The 15316-nt window shown below is 32.6% G+C and overlaps 1 pseudogene across 1 annotated transcript; it reads right to left on the bottom strand.

The window, feature by feature from the left end:
- Positions 1 to 10760: 10760 nt before the first annotated feature.
- On the bottom strand, positions 10761 to 12384 carry LOC148176880 (uncharacterized; annotated as a pseudogene). Its single transcript, XR_015769809.1, has 2 exons — positions 12287 to 12384; positions 10761 to 12236 (listed from the first exon to the last, which is right to left on the bottom strand). The product of XR_015769809.1 is annotated as an uncharacterized LOC148176880 (transcript).
- Between the last annotated feature and the right edge of the window lie 2932 nt (positions 12385 to 15316).

The raw sequence follows: 15316 nt of genomic DNA, 5'->3' as shown, positions 1-15316 counted from the left end.
TGTTAGGTAACGTTACGGCCATAGACTAATCAGTAATTAAGGAAGGCAAACTGTCTTGGAATCCGCAATTAATTTTATTTTTTTCGTTTTAGTTAAAAAGCTACAAGGCTTTAAAGTTGACCAATAGAATGGCTTCAAATAATTTTTCAATTTTACAGAAATCCAAGTAGCTTTCGGACCAAACGAATAATTTGTCACTTTCCCGTCACATTTGAAGTTTTAAATCAGTGGCGTCAATAAAAGGGAAAACAATAACGCAATTTTATTCAAAAAACAGACAATAAAGCAACACTACCCTAGATGTTCAAAATGGCCACCATCTTTTCGAACACATAATTGTAAACGTTGCAACAATGTTTCCTTTATTGTGCCCAACACATTTTCCCTTGGATGAACTTGAACAAGTACGCCACTGATAAAAAATAAGAACTGTCAGTTTGACGTCAAACAAAAAATTTCCTTCAGTAACTCTGATTCAAATTTTTGTAACCTTATGCAAATTGTTCCCTGATTGGTCACATTCAAAGCCTTCCAGCTCTTAAACGGTTCAAGAAAACCCGAAAAAAACTTCGAAACATTACTTTTTACGGCTGTCTCCATCACCCCTTTTTCTATGGCCGTAACGTTACCTAACACCCTGTAGTTATTCAGGAAACTATAAAAATATTGTTTTCTCAATCCTCAGTCAGTTTTGATGGTTCCCATATCTTGCCAGGCACATTGAAGTCTACTCCAGGTGTGAGCGCGATGAATATTCAGGGTCCGGCAACACTTGTGTCCACCCCTAAAATCGTCTTTAATTTTAAAGATAAAATTTTGAAAATTTGCATACGCTCATAGTTGACAAAGTTTTAGAAGCTGAGGCAAAAATTTGTTTTTTATCATTGATAGTTTTGGCGTCGTGACGCCTCAAAAATGTAATTTTTAGTTAATTGTGAGGGTTTGTTATATCAATCCCTAATTTAACTTTTTTTAAATATAAATGTGTTAAAAATATCTTAGTTGTTATTTTAGATTCAATGCAAATTGTCTTCAAAATTTGAGAATAAAATACTGTTTTATCAAGTTAGTTTTCAATTTCATTACGTCAAAGTTGGGAACTACGTTTACACCCATCTGTCAACATCTTGTATCACAAATGACATCTATCCTTTGGCTCGCTTTAGATTGTAACAAAAGTCTTACTTGGTGAAACTGTCGCTTTGTTGATGTTAATTAACGATTTCTGGTGTCCATAAAGCAACATGCCCGTGTTAATCAAAATTAACCTTTATAAGAGTGAATGAAGTGACTTGTGAAATTTTGGTGTAAACGTAGTTTTGCCGATGCGCTGCCATAATTTTGAAAACTAACTTGATAAAACAACGTTTTTTTCGCAAATTTTAAACACAATTTGCATTTGATTTAATAAAAACTCAGGTATTTGTATTACAGTTATGTTGAAAAAAAATTGAATTCGCGAATATTTCCGCAAAAACTCAAAAATCGCTAAAAATTATACTTCTTAGGCGTCGCGACGCCAACCAAACCGTGATAAAAAACAAATTGTTGCGTCAGCTTCTAGAGCTTTGTCAACTATGAGCGTATACAAATTTTCAAAATTGTAACTTTATATTTAAAGACAATTTTGGGGGTGGATACAAGTGTTGCCAGAGCCTGTATATGAAAGTTGGTGCGAGTGAAATAGTGCGACCGGTCCACGGCGATCTCTTTCTGCGCATCAGCTGTCTTGTACTCGTACATTTTTTACAACTTTCTTAAATCTCCACTTAATACAATAAAATTCATTTAAATAAATTTAAATTTTAGTTAAATAAAAAGTTTAGTGGTAATTTACAAAAGTTAACAGCGTAATGAATCCCATTATTGTATTGTTGATTTAATAATTTGTTAAAATGAAAAGTTTTCTCTATTATTTTTTAAAAATTTACTTTTTTAATCCCTTATAAATTTATATAATGAATTTTCTTGATAAATTTAGAAAATAGATTGCACTATTTCACTCGCACCAACTTACATATACATATACGGGTGTCCCAGAACTCACGCCTAGCCGAAAAAGGGCGGATGCCGACAGCAATCAGGACGCCAAAAATGCAATTTGTTTTGTCCTGATGTGCATTAAAATTGGGAAATTGCTTAACGAAACTGACCAATCCCAGACGCTCAAGCACAAATAATATTAACGTTGCTAGGTTTCATAATTAAATCCTAAAAAGGAAAATTGATTTGGTCCACTACATTTTTATAACTGACATCTAATGTCAATTTGACAGATAAAACCACACAATGACGGTTCTAAAAAGAAACCTTTTATTACAACAAGAAACAGAACAAGACACATGATGTAATGGTTAAATCAAATGCTTGAACAAACCACCATTATTTTGGACACACAGATAACCTCTTCTAACCAAACTTTGACATGGTACGGGTGCCGGTGATCTGTCGCGAGAATTTTGTGTACAGAAGATTTTCCGATTTCTAACTGGCGTGCCACAGTTCAGATACTTGGCGTGGAGTGTTCATCAACCGCTTCCAAAACGGCTTCTTCATTTGCAACAGTTCTGGCCTGTCTTAATGCTCCACCAACTTCGCGCCGATCTGTTAATAACTGATCAGTGTGTCCAGCCCGAGAAACAACACTAAGAATCGTTTTGTTGTCCGGATAATAATCACGACCTGGAAAACGTCCTCGGTACGTTCTTGCTGCTAATGCTAATTTCGATAGCACTCTTCAAAAATAAGACGCATTTCGAGGCATTCTGCCGCCGAGTACTCCTGAACCGTTTTAGGATATTTGTTACCACCAAACACCAACTAGGAAACTAGCAAGCAAGGGAAACCAAAAGAAACGCCGTTTCACACTCCACTTGGATTTTCACTGTGTCAATTGTCCACCAGGTGTGTCTCTTGTCATTCGACGCTCGTCAACCAGTAGTCTTCAACCCTCTAGTCAATTTCTAAAGTACGCTGAGCTGTTTCTGCACACTTAGTTCAATATGAGTTAGATTTATTGAAGTCTGTCATTCTAACGTCAATTAAGTTTACAGTGGAACAGATTATTTATACAAAATTCAAAGGAGAAAATTTAAACTGGTTTCTTAGCAACACGCCAGTGTATCCTCCAGACCATCTCCACGCGGCCTTGTGATTGGTCAACTTTGTCATGTCTTTTCTCAGTTTCTGTTGGAGCTGGAACTTTTTTTTCAGCAATTTACACATTCACACCTTTTCCCGATATCCCCGGTTTTCGGCTAGGCATGAGTTCTAGGACACCCTAGACACCCTGTATATTTATGTGTTGTTTTATGAGAATGACTCTTCTTTTATATATACAGGGTCCGGCAACACTTGTGTCCACCCCTAAAATCGTCTTTAATTTTAAAGATAAAATTTTGAAAATTTGCATACGCTTATAGTTGACAAAGCTCTAGAAGCTGACACAAAAATTTGTTTTGATATCACGGTTTCTTTGGCGCCGCGACGCCTAAAAAGTTTAATTTTTAGCGATTTTTGAGTTTTTGCGGTAATATTAGCGAATTCAATTTTTTTTCAACATAACTGTAATACAAATATTTGAGTTTTTATTTTAAATCTACTTCAAATGGTGTTTAAAATTTGCGAAAAAAACGCTGTTTTATCAAGTTAGTTTTCAACATTTTGACGGTGCAGTGACAAACTACGTTTACACCAAAATTTCACAAGTCACTTCATTCATTCATATGAAGGTGAATTTTGATTAGCTCGGGTATGTTGCACGTTCTGGACACTAGAAATCGTTAATTAACATCGACAAAGCGACAATTTCGCCAAGTAAGACTTTTGTTACCTTCTAAAACGAACCAAAGAATAGATGTCATTTGTGACACAAGATGTTGACAGATGGGTGTAAACGTAGTTCCCAATTTTGACGTAATAAAATTGGAAACTAACTTGATTAAACAGCATTTTTTCCTCAAATTTTGAATACAATTTACATTAAATCTAAAATGTCAACTGAGATATTTTTAACACATTTATATTGAAAAAAAATTAAATTAGAGGTTCATTTCATAAAACTTCACAATTAGCTAAAAAATACACTTTTAAGGCGTCGCGACGCCAAAACTATAAGTGATAAAAAATAAATTTTTGCGTCGGCTTCTAGAGCTTTGTCAACTATGAGTGTATGCAAATTTTCAAAATTTTGTCTTTAAAATTAAAGACGATTTTGGGGGTGGACACAAGTGTTGCCGGACCCTGTATATATACAGGGTCCGGCAACACTTGTGTCCACCCCCAAAATCGTCTTTAATTTTAAAGATAAAATTTTGAAAATTTGCATTCGCTCACAGTTGACGAAGCTCTAGAAGCTGACAACAAAAATTGTTTCTTATCACTGATTGTTTAGCGTCGCGACGCTCAAGAAGTCTAATTTTTAGCGATTTTTGAGTTTTTGCGGAAATATTCGCGAAATCAATTTTTTTTCGACATAACTGTAACAAAAATATTTGAATTTTTGTTTTAAATCAAATACAAATTGCGTTTAAAATTTGCGAAAAAAACGCTGCTTTATCAAGTTAGTTTTCAAAATTATGACAGCGCAGTGGCAAACTACGTTTACACCAAAATTTCACAAGTCACTTCATTCCCTTTTATAAAGGCTAATTTTGATTAAAACGGGCATGTTGCACTTTATGGACACCACAAATCGTTAATTAACATCGACAAAGCGACAATTTCACCAAGTAAGACTTTTGTTACAATCTAAAGGGAGCCAAAGAATAGATGTCATTTGTGACACAAGATGTTGACAGATGGGTGTAAACGTAGTTCCCAATTTTGACGTAATGAAATTGGAAACTAACTTGATAAAACAGCATTTTTTTCAAAAATTTTGAAGACAATTTGCATTGAATCTAAAATAACAACTGAGATATTTTAAACATATTTATATTGAAAAAAAATTAAATTAGGGGTTGATATCACAAACCCTCACAATTACCTAAAAATTACATTTTCAAAGCGTCGCGACGCCAAAACTATCAGTGATAAAAAACAAATTTTTGCGTCAGCTTCTAGAGCTTTGTTAACTGTGAGCGTATGCAAATTTTGAAAGTTTTATCTTTAAAATTAAAGATGATTTTGGGGGTGGACACAAGTGTTGCCGGACCCTGTATATAATAAAACAAAAAAATCAGTCATTAAAAAAAATAATTTTAAAAAAATGAGTTACTTTTTATTTAAATTATGTATTTCGCTGTCATTTTCCCTTATTTGCATTTGCATTTCTTCTTGCAGTTTACTTTTTTTGGCCTCTAATTCTTTAGTACTAGTGGCAAGTCGTTTTTTTGAAACAGATTCTTTAAAATCTTTATTTTTTAACGCTAATCGACTTTTTAAAGTTTCTTTATAATTGAAATGAGCATTTCGAAAATATTGAATCATTGATTTCGATATGTTCACTTTTTCGATGCCATCTTCTGCAACTACAGCGTCGTAAACAAGTCTCTAAGCAATTAAAGAATCTTCTTTAAGATTTTCTACAATGCACTGAGAGTTAACAGAAAAACCTCGTTCAACTGAAGCATTTCCATGAGACAGCGTTAGAATCAAATGAATTAATTCCAAAATATCTTCTCTTTCATCAGAATGTGTGATTAATAAATTATAATCATCTAAACGCTAGTAACTTGTTTTTTTCAAAAATACATCTATTTCTTGTTTGATGTTATTATTTTTAAGAATGAAGGTATCAAAGTCTCTTGTCAACTTTTCCGCTTTCATACATGAAAGACGTCTTCCAGGCACTAATATTTCAGAAGTACAGTTAATCTATTTTTAGCAATATCTCCGTGTAACACAGCGTAAGGGCAAAGACATGCAATGCCACGCACAGCTGTATAAAGCAAAGGACTTTTGCTAAAGATCTTGGTGCAAAACATTTTAAAGCAGTTTTGACATTATTTTTTAAAATTTAAAATATCTTTCGCTTTTACTTCTTTTGCGGAGTTTTTTAAAGCTATAATTACAGATAAACCCAATTTGATGTCGCTCAAACTTAAAAGGCTTTTTATGGATCCAAAATTAATTTTTCCCCATTCGATGGACTTACGGATTCTTTTTTAACAAATCGTAATAAAATGTTTTTCATTAAATCTTGCAATGAATCATATAACAATGGAGCTAGTGGTTTATCAGCTTGAAATTTTTTAAGGAAAGGTTTTAATTCACTTGCAAATGAACAAAAAAAACTTAATTTTGTAAGCAACAGTTTGTCATTTAGTGCACTTTCAAATGTATTAAAGCTGTTACATTTTGGTTTTGCTTTTCTCCGTTAAATTTCTCTGCAATAAAGTATAAGATTTGGTAGGATTTCAATTGCTCCTTCAGCAGCTTTAATATTTTCGACCCACCTTACTGAACAAAACTGATAAGGAAACTTATTTGATTTTGTAATAGAAACATAATCTGCTCTTCGAGATGGGACATTTTTAAACAAGTTATACATATATTGCACGTAAAAATTGTATGATTTTCCATTCAGTCTTTTGAATAGCAACCTTGAAGGCGTTATGTAAAGTATGCAAACCACAACTTCTTAATTCAATGAGCTCTTGTACATCAGGAGTAACATTTCTTCTTTTAAGTCGTTGAGAAGTTTCCAATTTACATTGCGGCCATCTATTGAAATTTGTAACAATTTTCGTGTGTCGAGTCCTTGAGGAAATGATTTATGAAAGGCTTTCAAAAGATCTGCAGACGTTGTATGACCAAGGAATGATGAATCAAAATACCTTGCCTCCACTCGATTATTGTTTGAATTCCAAAATCTAATAGTAAAATCCATTTGTTCTGAATTGGCAACTTTATTTAAAGATTCATCAAAACCAAACACATAAAACAACGTCGAAGGGTTTAAAACAACTTTCTCTTCCAATTGTTGCTTAAAATATGGGCCCAATCCATATGTAATACTATAGGCCAATTTATCCTTGTGTAATTGCATTTTTCTTGCAATTTCAATATCCTTAAACAAAGTTTGAAACAAGTTTACGCATTTTTCAGAGTTTCTTGTTGACGTGTGACACATTATTACGTTCAAGCACCATAAGATTTTAGAAGTAATATATTTTTTTTAAATAGTTTTTAACGGTGGTAGAAGGATGGACAACCATGTTATCCAAAGGTTTCTCAACCATGTTGTTAGAAAACTTATCCAGTACTAAAGATGATTGTCTAGTGGAAAGATGTTGTGTGACTTTAGAAGATGATGTAGTTGGAATTAAGAAAGTAAATTCCAAGTAAATCAATATTGAATTCATATAAAGTGGTTATTACCTTACCATTTTGTATAAAAGTATCCATTTTTTGCTGTTTTGGAAAGCAGAAAATGCTAACGTGTGCTTTTTTCCATTTGAGTGACTTACAATAGCTTGCCGTCCCGTATTACTCAATTTTATTACGGCTGACGAACCTTTACATAAAATGCAAACTGCTTCATTACGATTTTTGGACGGTCTTAACCAAAAACTCCAAGCTGGACATAATTTTGGATCAACCCATTCCCAATGAAATGTCGTTTTTTTAGACACCTCGCTATGTTATGCTATAATTAAACGAACTATTTTTTATAATCTAAGCTTTTTTAAAAATTACCTTTTTTATGATAATGAAAAATTTCACAACTGATGAGTAGCATGCCAACAGGCGCGTGCAGCACTCAATATGTCATTTATGTTAAGGCACTGCCTTACCGATACATAAGTTGTAAATAGTGGTGTCGGTAGATGTCGCAATGCCGGCAACAATTTCCCTGACTTTTCCATGATTCTTCCAGGTCAAATAATTTTCCATGACTTTTCCCTGATTTCCAGGTTTTCCGGAAAACTATACACCCTTCGACACTCACGATGTTTTAAAAAAAGGGTTGACGATTCCAAAAGTTGTTGTCTTGAAACACCGGTTTCGAGAGGAAAGTAAATTATAAATTTACAGCGGGAAGTGACGGATGAGTACTAAACTGCTTACTACTTTCGGCAAAAAACATACAGAACTGTTCAGCCGATTACCACCAAGATATGGAACATGGGATGTTCGAAGAGTGGTTTGAGAACAAACTTTTAGCCAACATTCCGCCCAATTCCGTCAGTGTGCTGGATAATGAGTCCTGCCACTCAAGGGAGGACAAGAAAATTCCCACAAACAGTTCAAGAAAAGCTGAGATTTTGGATTTTTTTGTGAGAAAATAACCTGAAAATCCTTGTAAAAAACACAAGAAAATGCTTCTGCAAATAATCGCAGGCAGCTCAAGCATCTACAAATGTAAGCAGTTTAATGTAGATCTTATTGCCAAGGATTGTGGTCACGACGTTTTGCGATTACCGTCTTATTATTGCGTTCTAAACCTCATAGAACTAATATGGAGTCAGCTCAAACATGGTGTTCGTAAAGGAATGCAACACCCAGTTTAGGTGCAAGTGTTGTAGACTAAATGTCATAAAATAGATAGTTTACATTGCGTCAACCATGTTTTAAACATAGAAAATAGTTATTAGCACAATTTCCTGAGATTATTGTACATGTAAACGATGAAAGTCACGATAGCGAAAGCGAGGTGGAGGATTAAATTTTCATTTGTATAATACAGAATTTTTATTACAACCCAATCTGTAAATATATAAAATATCTACCTGATCTTTATTTACCAAAGCACCCTGCAATATAAGAATCATCCCCAAACAGGCCAGCTGTCTGGTAGTCATTGCAAATCTTAAAATACCACGAGCTGTCCCGTTGCGTTCGCCCGTAAATGTTTATGATTTTATGGTGGCTCAGATGAACTTGGTGGAACTATATAATCTAATTATCTCAGGCATATAAACTCACCAAAACGCCAAGTTTCCAAGACTTTCCAGTTTCTTTTATCATGTCGGTTTAAAATTAAAGTAAAAAGGCAAACATGGGGCTGAAAGTTCACTTTAGTGCCTACACTTTTGAAAAGAATCAGTTTCTAGTAAAATTTAGCTTCGTCAACGTGTGTTTTCTCCTTTTTTCTTTTCTTTTTTCGAATTTCAAACAGTCTATGTCAAAACTAACAATAGCAGATTCTTATTTTCATAAAGGCATCTTTTATATAAAATTAGAAAATCTGTTGTTAGTAAACAAAACTACATAATATAGTTTATAATCGGAGGAGTTGCAACCATACCTGCCACAAACTGGTCAAACTGCGTGCAGCACGTAATTAAAGAAGAAGATAATTATAGGCAAAATTTTGTATCGGAGCTTATTGTTAATTTAGAAGAAGACTCAGATAGTGATTAATACTTGAGTTTTATTTTTTAATTATACTTAAATTTTATTTTTATTTTGTTATTGAAAAAAACTTTCTGTTTGTTATTTTATTCTTAATATATCACATTTATTTCTAAAACTGTTTTTATTTCTACCTATCTTTTTTGTGAGCAATTGATTAATTAAAACAGAATAATTGGCTATGTTGTTATAGTTTACGTCAGATAATAAGATCATGCCACAAGTTCACCTTGTTAATCAATCGAGTTATAAGATAATTAAATATTATATTTTTATTCGTAAGTTTCATATAATTGCAACTTATGTCTATTTTAAGAAATTTCATTGTTTCGATTTGTAAAGGGCCCCACAAACCTCGTTCTTGAACGACGTTTCTGAACGACGGTTTCGACGGTTGGAACGAACGGTCGGAAAAACCGAGGTCTGTGGGCAAAAACCGTCGTGTTGAACCGTCGTTCCAAAATATCAGAAATCTTTGAAATCCGTCCGTCTTCGTTCCATCGGTTCGGGTAAACACGAGGTGTGTGGGCAAAAACCGTCGTACTTTTTCAGTGTCGTTCGTGCTATTTTGCTTTCAACAGTCTTCTGCTGCTGCATATCTCAACTCTTCTATAATAATAGTTTAACTGGCCAACAGTCACTCGTTTTGTTAACTCTTTCGTCCATAATTTGGAATAATCCGAGTGCGTTTCACAAAATGTCAAGCGTATTAATTGAATATGTACTCATTATTTAATTTGATTTCGGAAATCATCAGCTGTGATTCAAATTAACCACTTTAATTTTGAAAAACGTACATTTAACTCACCCGTCAAATTAATATCAGAAAACACTATTTGAAAGTCAGATTTGATCATTTGCACATATTTTCCTTCGGATTGCAACTGTGGTAAGTTTTAATTAATTTGATTAGAAATTTAATCAGACTCATCATCACTTTATTTAACGACAAATTAATGAACGAATTATGATAAATTAATTTGACATCAAATTAGAAAGCCTTAATTAATTTCTAATCGAATAAATTAAATTTTGCCATTAATTAATTAATTAATTTGATTAATCTTTGATTGACCTTGAATTGATCTTTGATTAATCACTAATGGATTCTCTTACTACTAGCTCATTTTATATTTTCCGAAATTTATTGATTCATTTTTTTATAATTTGGTTACATTTCACTTTATTTTATATTTAATAAATAAATCTTGTTAATCTGAAGTAAAAGAAATCAACGCATTCTGAAATTATAACAATTGGTATTTTCTGGAATTTTTTAAAAACATGTAGGAGCCACGGCGCCGCTACTGACAACACTATGAATCTGTTTATCGCTTCAAAACCGACCAAAAATTACCGAAGGTGTGTGGCGCCGTCCGGCTTCGTTCTTCGTTCCAACAGTTTGAACCGTCGTTCAAAAACGTCGTGCACGAACGAGGTTTGTGGGGCCCTTTAGACTGACCAGCTGGGTAAAAATATTTATTACGGTTCATTTCAAGGAAGATGAGACCCAAACCACTTGGGGATTATTACGTTTATGGGGGTTTGCGGTAAGGCCGCTGTAAACAATTTAAAAAGTCAAAACCATTACAGCACTAGAGCGTTTGGTGAACTGTACCAAGCGCACGTTGTGTTGCCTATGTCGTGTCGAGAACATAAAGCGAATCCCAAGCTAACTTTAACGACATGAAACATAAGATCTGAAGTATATAACGGTAAAGAAAACATAAAATTTCAAGTTACAATATTTTATTTTCTAAACTAAATATATTCTTCTAACATTGTTAGATTTTTCACCGCATTGATCACAAAATAAATGTTTAGCTGTAATTTTCACTGTCATTTAAATTATTTATTTGTAAGTGCATTGATAAATCTGACCCTAACTTCGTTTTATAGTCGTGTGGTTCCTTCTCACGTGTTGTGTTAGCAGATTTTTAACTTTTGCTTTATAATCGCATTTATCACATGTAAACCATTTAATTTCTGAGTCAGATAAATGTTTTATCACGTGATATCCCAAGTGTATTTTTAATTTAGCTTTATAATCACAATGCTCACAAGCAAACCATTTAATTTCAGAGTCACTTAAATGTTTACAAATTATGTGTCGTGTTAAGTGGTTTCTAAATTTAGCTTTATAATCACAATGATCACAAGCAAACCATTTAATTTTAGAGTCACATAAATGTTTACTTCTCGTGTGTTGTGATAAATTTGATTTTCTTTTGGCTTTAAAATTACATTTATCGCACTGAAACCATTGAATTTCTGAATCACTTAAATGATTGGATATCATGTGTGACAGTAAGTTGGATTTTGTATTGTTTTTATAATCGCATTTTGCACATTGAAACCACTTAATTTCAGAATGACTCAAATGTTTCGTTTTAATGTGATGTGTTAATTTTGATTTGTATTTTGCTTGAAACTCACATTTGTCACATTTGAACTTCCAAATTTCATCGACATTTGAATGTTTATTTTTAAAATTATGATTTGATACTTTGATATGTTTTCGCTGTTTCACCTTTTTGATTAATCTTACATGATTATTAACACTACTTCATGGACAGTTCTTTAAGACATGTTTTAACCAGTCAAATACAAAAAAGGTCTCAAAACCGCAGTCAATACAACTGTAACTTTGCACTTTGTGATCATTCGTTTTGTCGAGATGAAACTCTTGCAAATGCTTCTTAAAACTTATGCTCGAGTCCGTTGTAAGGTTACAGTCGTCACAACGATACATTTCTAGAGAATTCGAACAATCGAACCATTGGAATTGCAGTTGTTGGTGTCGCCTGACGTGATTGATCATGGTAATCATCGATGTTGTCCAAAACTTGCAGACTTTACAGTGATGAGTGTTTCGTTTTTTGGGGTTAAACCGAGCAATTGCCTCAGAGTATCTCAGGTCTAACATATTTACGATCCTAGATACTAGATTTAGAAAACTGATCAGTTAATAAATACAAGGACTTACCAATGAGCGAACTTTCAGATGCACTAATGTTAATAAAACAACCATGTGCTAATCAAAATGGCGAAGCAGATGCCGGTAGAAACCACGGTGAATCGAGTAGATACGGTGGCCGCATCTCTCTAGCCGAGCAGAATGATGACGTCACAGTCGCCCTGAAGAGAGGCGCTTGCATGAACATTTTACGATTATTTCAATAAAATTTCGCAGTAATAATGTTTAAACTTTTATTAACATATCATAAAATTATACAGCGATTCCTTTCACTTTGGGGAAATACATTTTTAACCATATCTTAGCTATAATTTAGCAGAAATATTATTCCTAGTTTTTTAACTGTTGTTACAATTTTTGTTTCTGTAACATGTTCTATCTGTTTTTTGAATTAAATATAACAAAAAAACACGTAATAATAAAAAAGAAAAGTATGTATATAATACTAGTGTTGGTTTTTTCATTTTTTTAGCATTTTTAGATTTTATGTGTGTTTGTGACTTTCTTTTTGCCCTCGCATATTCTTCTTGACTCGTATTTAATCTTTTTACCTTCATATATGTGCGTTAAAAATATATTGTCAGCTTATTAAGTCGTTAAGTTGCTAAGTCCATTTCGAATTTTTTTAACCGAGGTCGAGATATCTTTTTTTTTTGGGGAACGAAAATAAAATGATCCAATGCTGTACTATTCTGTTATTCTTTTTATAAAATTGAAAACGCATTTTGTTCAAAAATGGACTTAGCAACTTAACAACTTAAACCGACGATATGTGACAATAATGCTTTACAGCTTACAGCAGTGAATAATTTACGGCGTACGGTACAATATTTTGTTACAAAAATTATTAACAATACGTCGTACGAAAATGAGGCCAAAATGCATTTTCTAACTTGATAGTTTTGTAAAATACAATGAGTACGTTTTAAATGACCAACCGTTCTGAACTCTATTGTGTTTATTATTTTATTACGCGTTGATAAAAAATGCAAGGTGGCGTTTGATCAGACACCGACATCAAAAAGTGCCGAGTGTCTTGGCTTGAGACTGCAAATAATTTTAAATCTTTTCACAGTAAAGCCGTAAACAAAAATAAAAATATTGTTAAATCTATTACTAATGAAATAAAAATTTTTTTAAGAATTTCCAGGGGAAATTATTGCTACATATATTCTTCAACGCACATACAGGGTGATTTTTAAAAAACGGCAGGCGTTGTAAAATTTTTATTTATGAACCAATTTCAAAAATTTAAAAAAGAAATTAAATGGATTTTAATTTACTATAAACTGCCGATTTTAGAATTTTTCTAAATGTCTTAGTATCTTTTGAGCGATACTCAACTTTCTTATTTTAAATTGGCACGCATATTTTTTTTTTAGATTTTTTAGATTTTATTAACTTTAATTGCCTAATTTTTTTCGTTTTTGATAATTTTTTTAAAAATATTTTTGTAAAAATAGAACATGAAAATTAATATCTTCCAAATTATGAAAAAAAATGACTCCCAATTTAAAATTAAAAAGTTGAATATCGCCCAAAATATACTAAAGGGTCGATTTCAAGTGTGACTTGCGTTACTGCAAATCCCATTTGCAACATAGCAACGCCAATCACATTGCTCATACCTTGGCAACGGTTGCAAATTTGCGTTAACGCAGTGACTTGAAATCGACCCGAAAGACATTTAGAAGCATTCTAAAATCATCAGGTTATAGTAAATTAAAAGCCATTTAAATCAATTTTTAAATTTTTGAAATCGGTTCATAAATAAGAATTCTACAACGCCTGCCGTTTTTAAAAAATCACTCTGTATATAAGAGTTGAAAGATTAAATACGAGTCAAGAAGAATCCGCGGGGGCAAAAAGAAAGTCACGTACACACATAAAATCTAAAAATGCTAAAAAAAAATGAAAAAATTATAACCTAATATATTATCAAAACTTTTTTGTTTTCTTGTCAAAGCTGACATTTTTGGTTTAAATACAAAATAAACTTTTGTTTGATGAATACATTAATTAACAGAAACATTTTTTATTTAAGGTTTTGGTCCACTTTTTCTCTGAACCCCACAATTATAATGTTTTGTGTATTTCTCTGTGTATTCTAGTTTTAGGTCTTATATTTATGTCTTGTATAATCCTTTTAATTCATGGGTACCAACACTAGTATTAGATACATACTTTTAATTTTTATTATTATGTGTTTTTTTGTTATTTTTAATTAAAAAACAGATAGAACATGCTACAGAATTAAAAATTATAATAACAGTTTAAATAATATTTATGCTAAATTATAGCTAAGAAGTGGTTAGAAAATGCTTTTCCCTAAAGTGAAAAGAATCGTTGTTTAATTTTCTGATATGTTAATAAAAGTTTAAACATTATTTCTGCGAAATTTAATTGAAATAATCGTAAAATGTTCATGCAAGCGCCTCTCTTCAGGGCGACTGTGACGTCATCATTCTGTTCGGCTAGAGAGATGCGGCCACCGTATATACTCGATTCACCGTGGGTAGAAACAGCCGGAGTGCGTTCATAAATGAGCTGTGTGGTGGAGGAGCGTGTGACGTCAGAGCGATGTCGTGTGTATAGTTCGTACAGTCAGAGTTTGTAGGCCAGGATCGATAATTTTTGAAACCAAAAAAAATCGTAGTAGAATGAAACCTATTGGAAAATGTTGAGAATATTACAAAAATGAAAGGAAAAATAAATTACGGTCGATTCGAGATCGGGAAGTGAGAGAGGGTGGGTCTTTAAGGGTTAAAATCGGTTTATCTCGATTTACAAACTCAAAATTCACATGAAAAACTCAAAAAAAACACGTTTTTGGTTTTTTATTTTTATCTTTTACAAAAATTTTTTTTTTTATGAAATTTGGTGAGACCTTACCTTTGTATATACCAAATACACAAGAATTTTTTGGATTTGAAAAATTCATTTTTTCTCCTTATATTTATTTAATACCGAAAAAGCACCGTAATTTTCAATCGAAAATTCACGCGTTAAAGTATCAGCTTTTTTAAAAAAGTTGGTGAG

This window comes from Gnatocerus cornutus, chromosome 3 (assembly GCF_029298725.1).
Source record: "Gnatocerus cornutus isolate USDA-ARS CGAHR chromosome 3, icGnaCorn1.1, whole genome shotgun sequence".
Taxonomy (NCBI): domain Eukaryota; kingdom Metazoa; phylum Arthropoda; class Insecta; order Coleoptera; family Tenebrionidae; genus Gnatocerus; species Gnatocerus cornutus.
The sequence above is the reverse complement of the archived record's forward strand: the minus strand, read 5'-3'. Positions and strand labels throughout refer to the sequence as shown.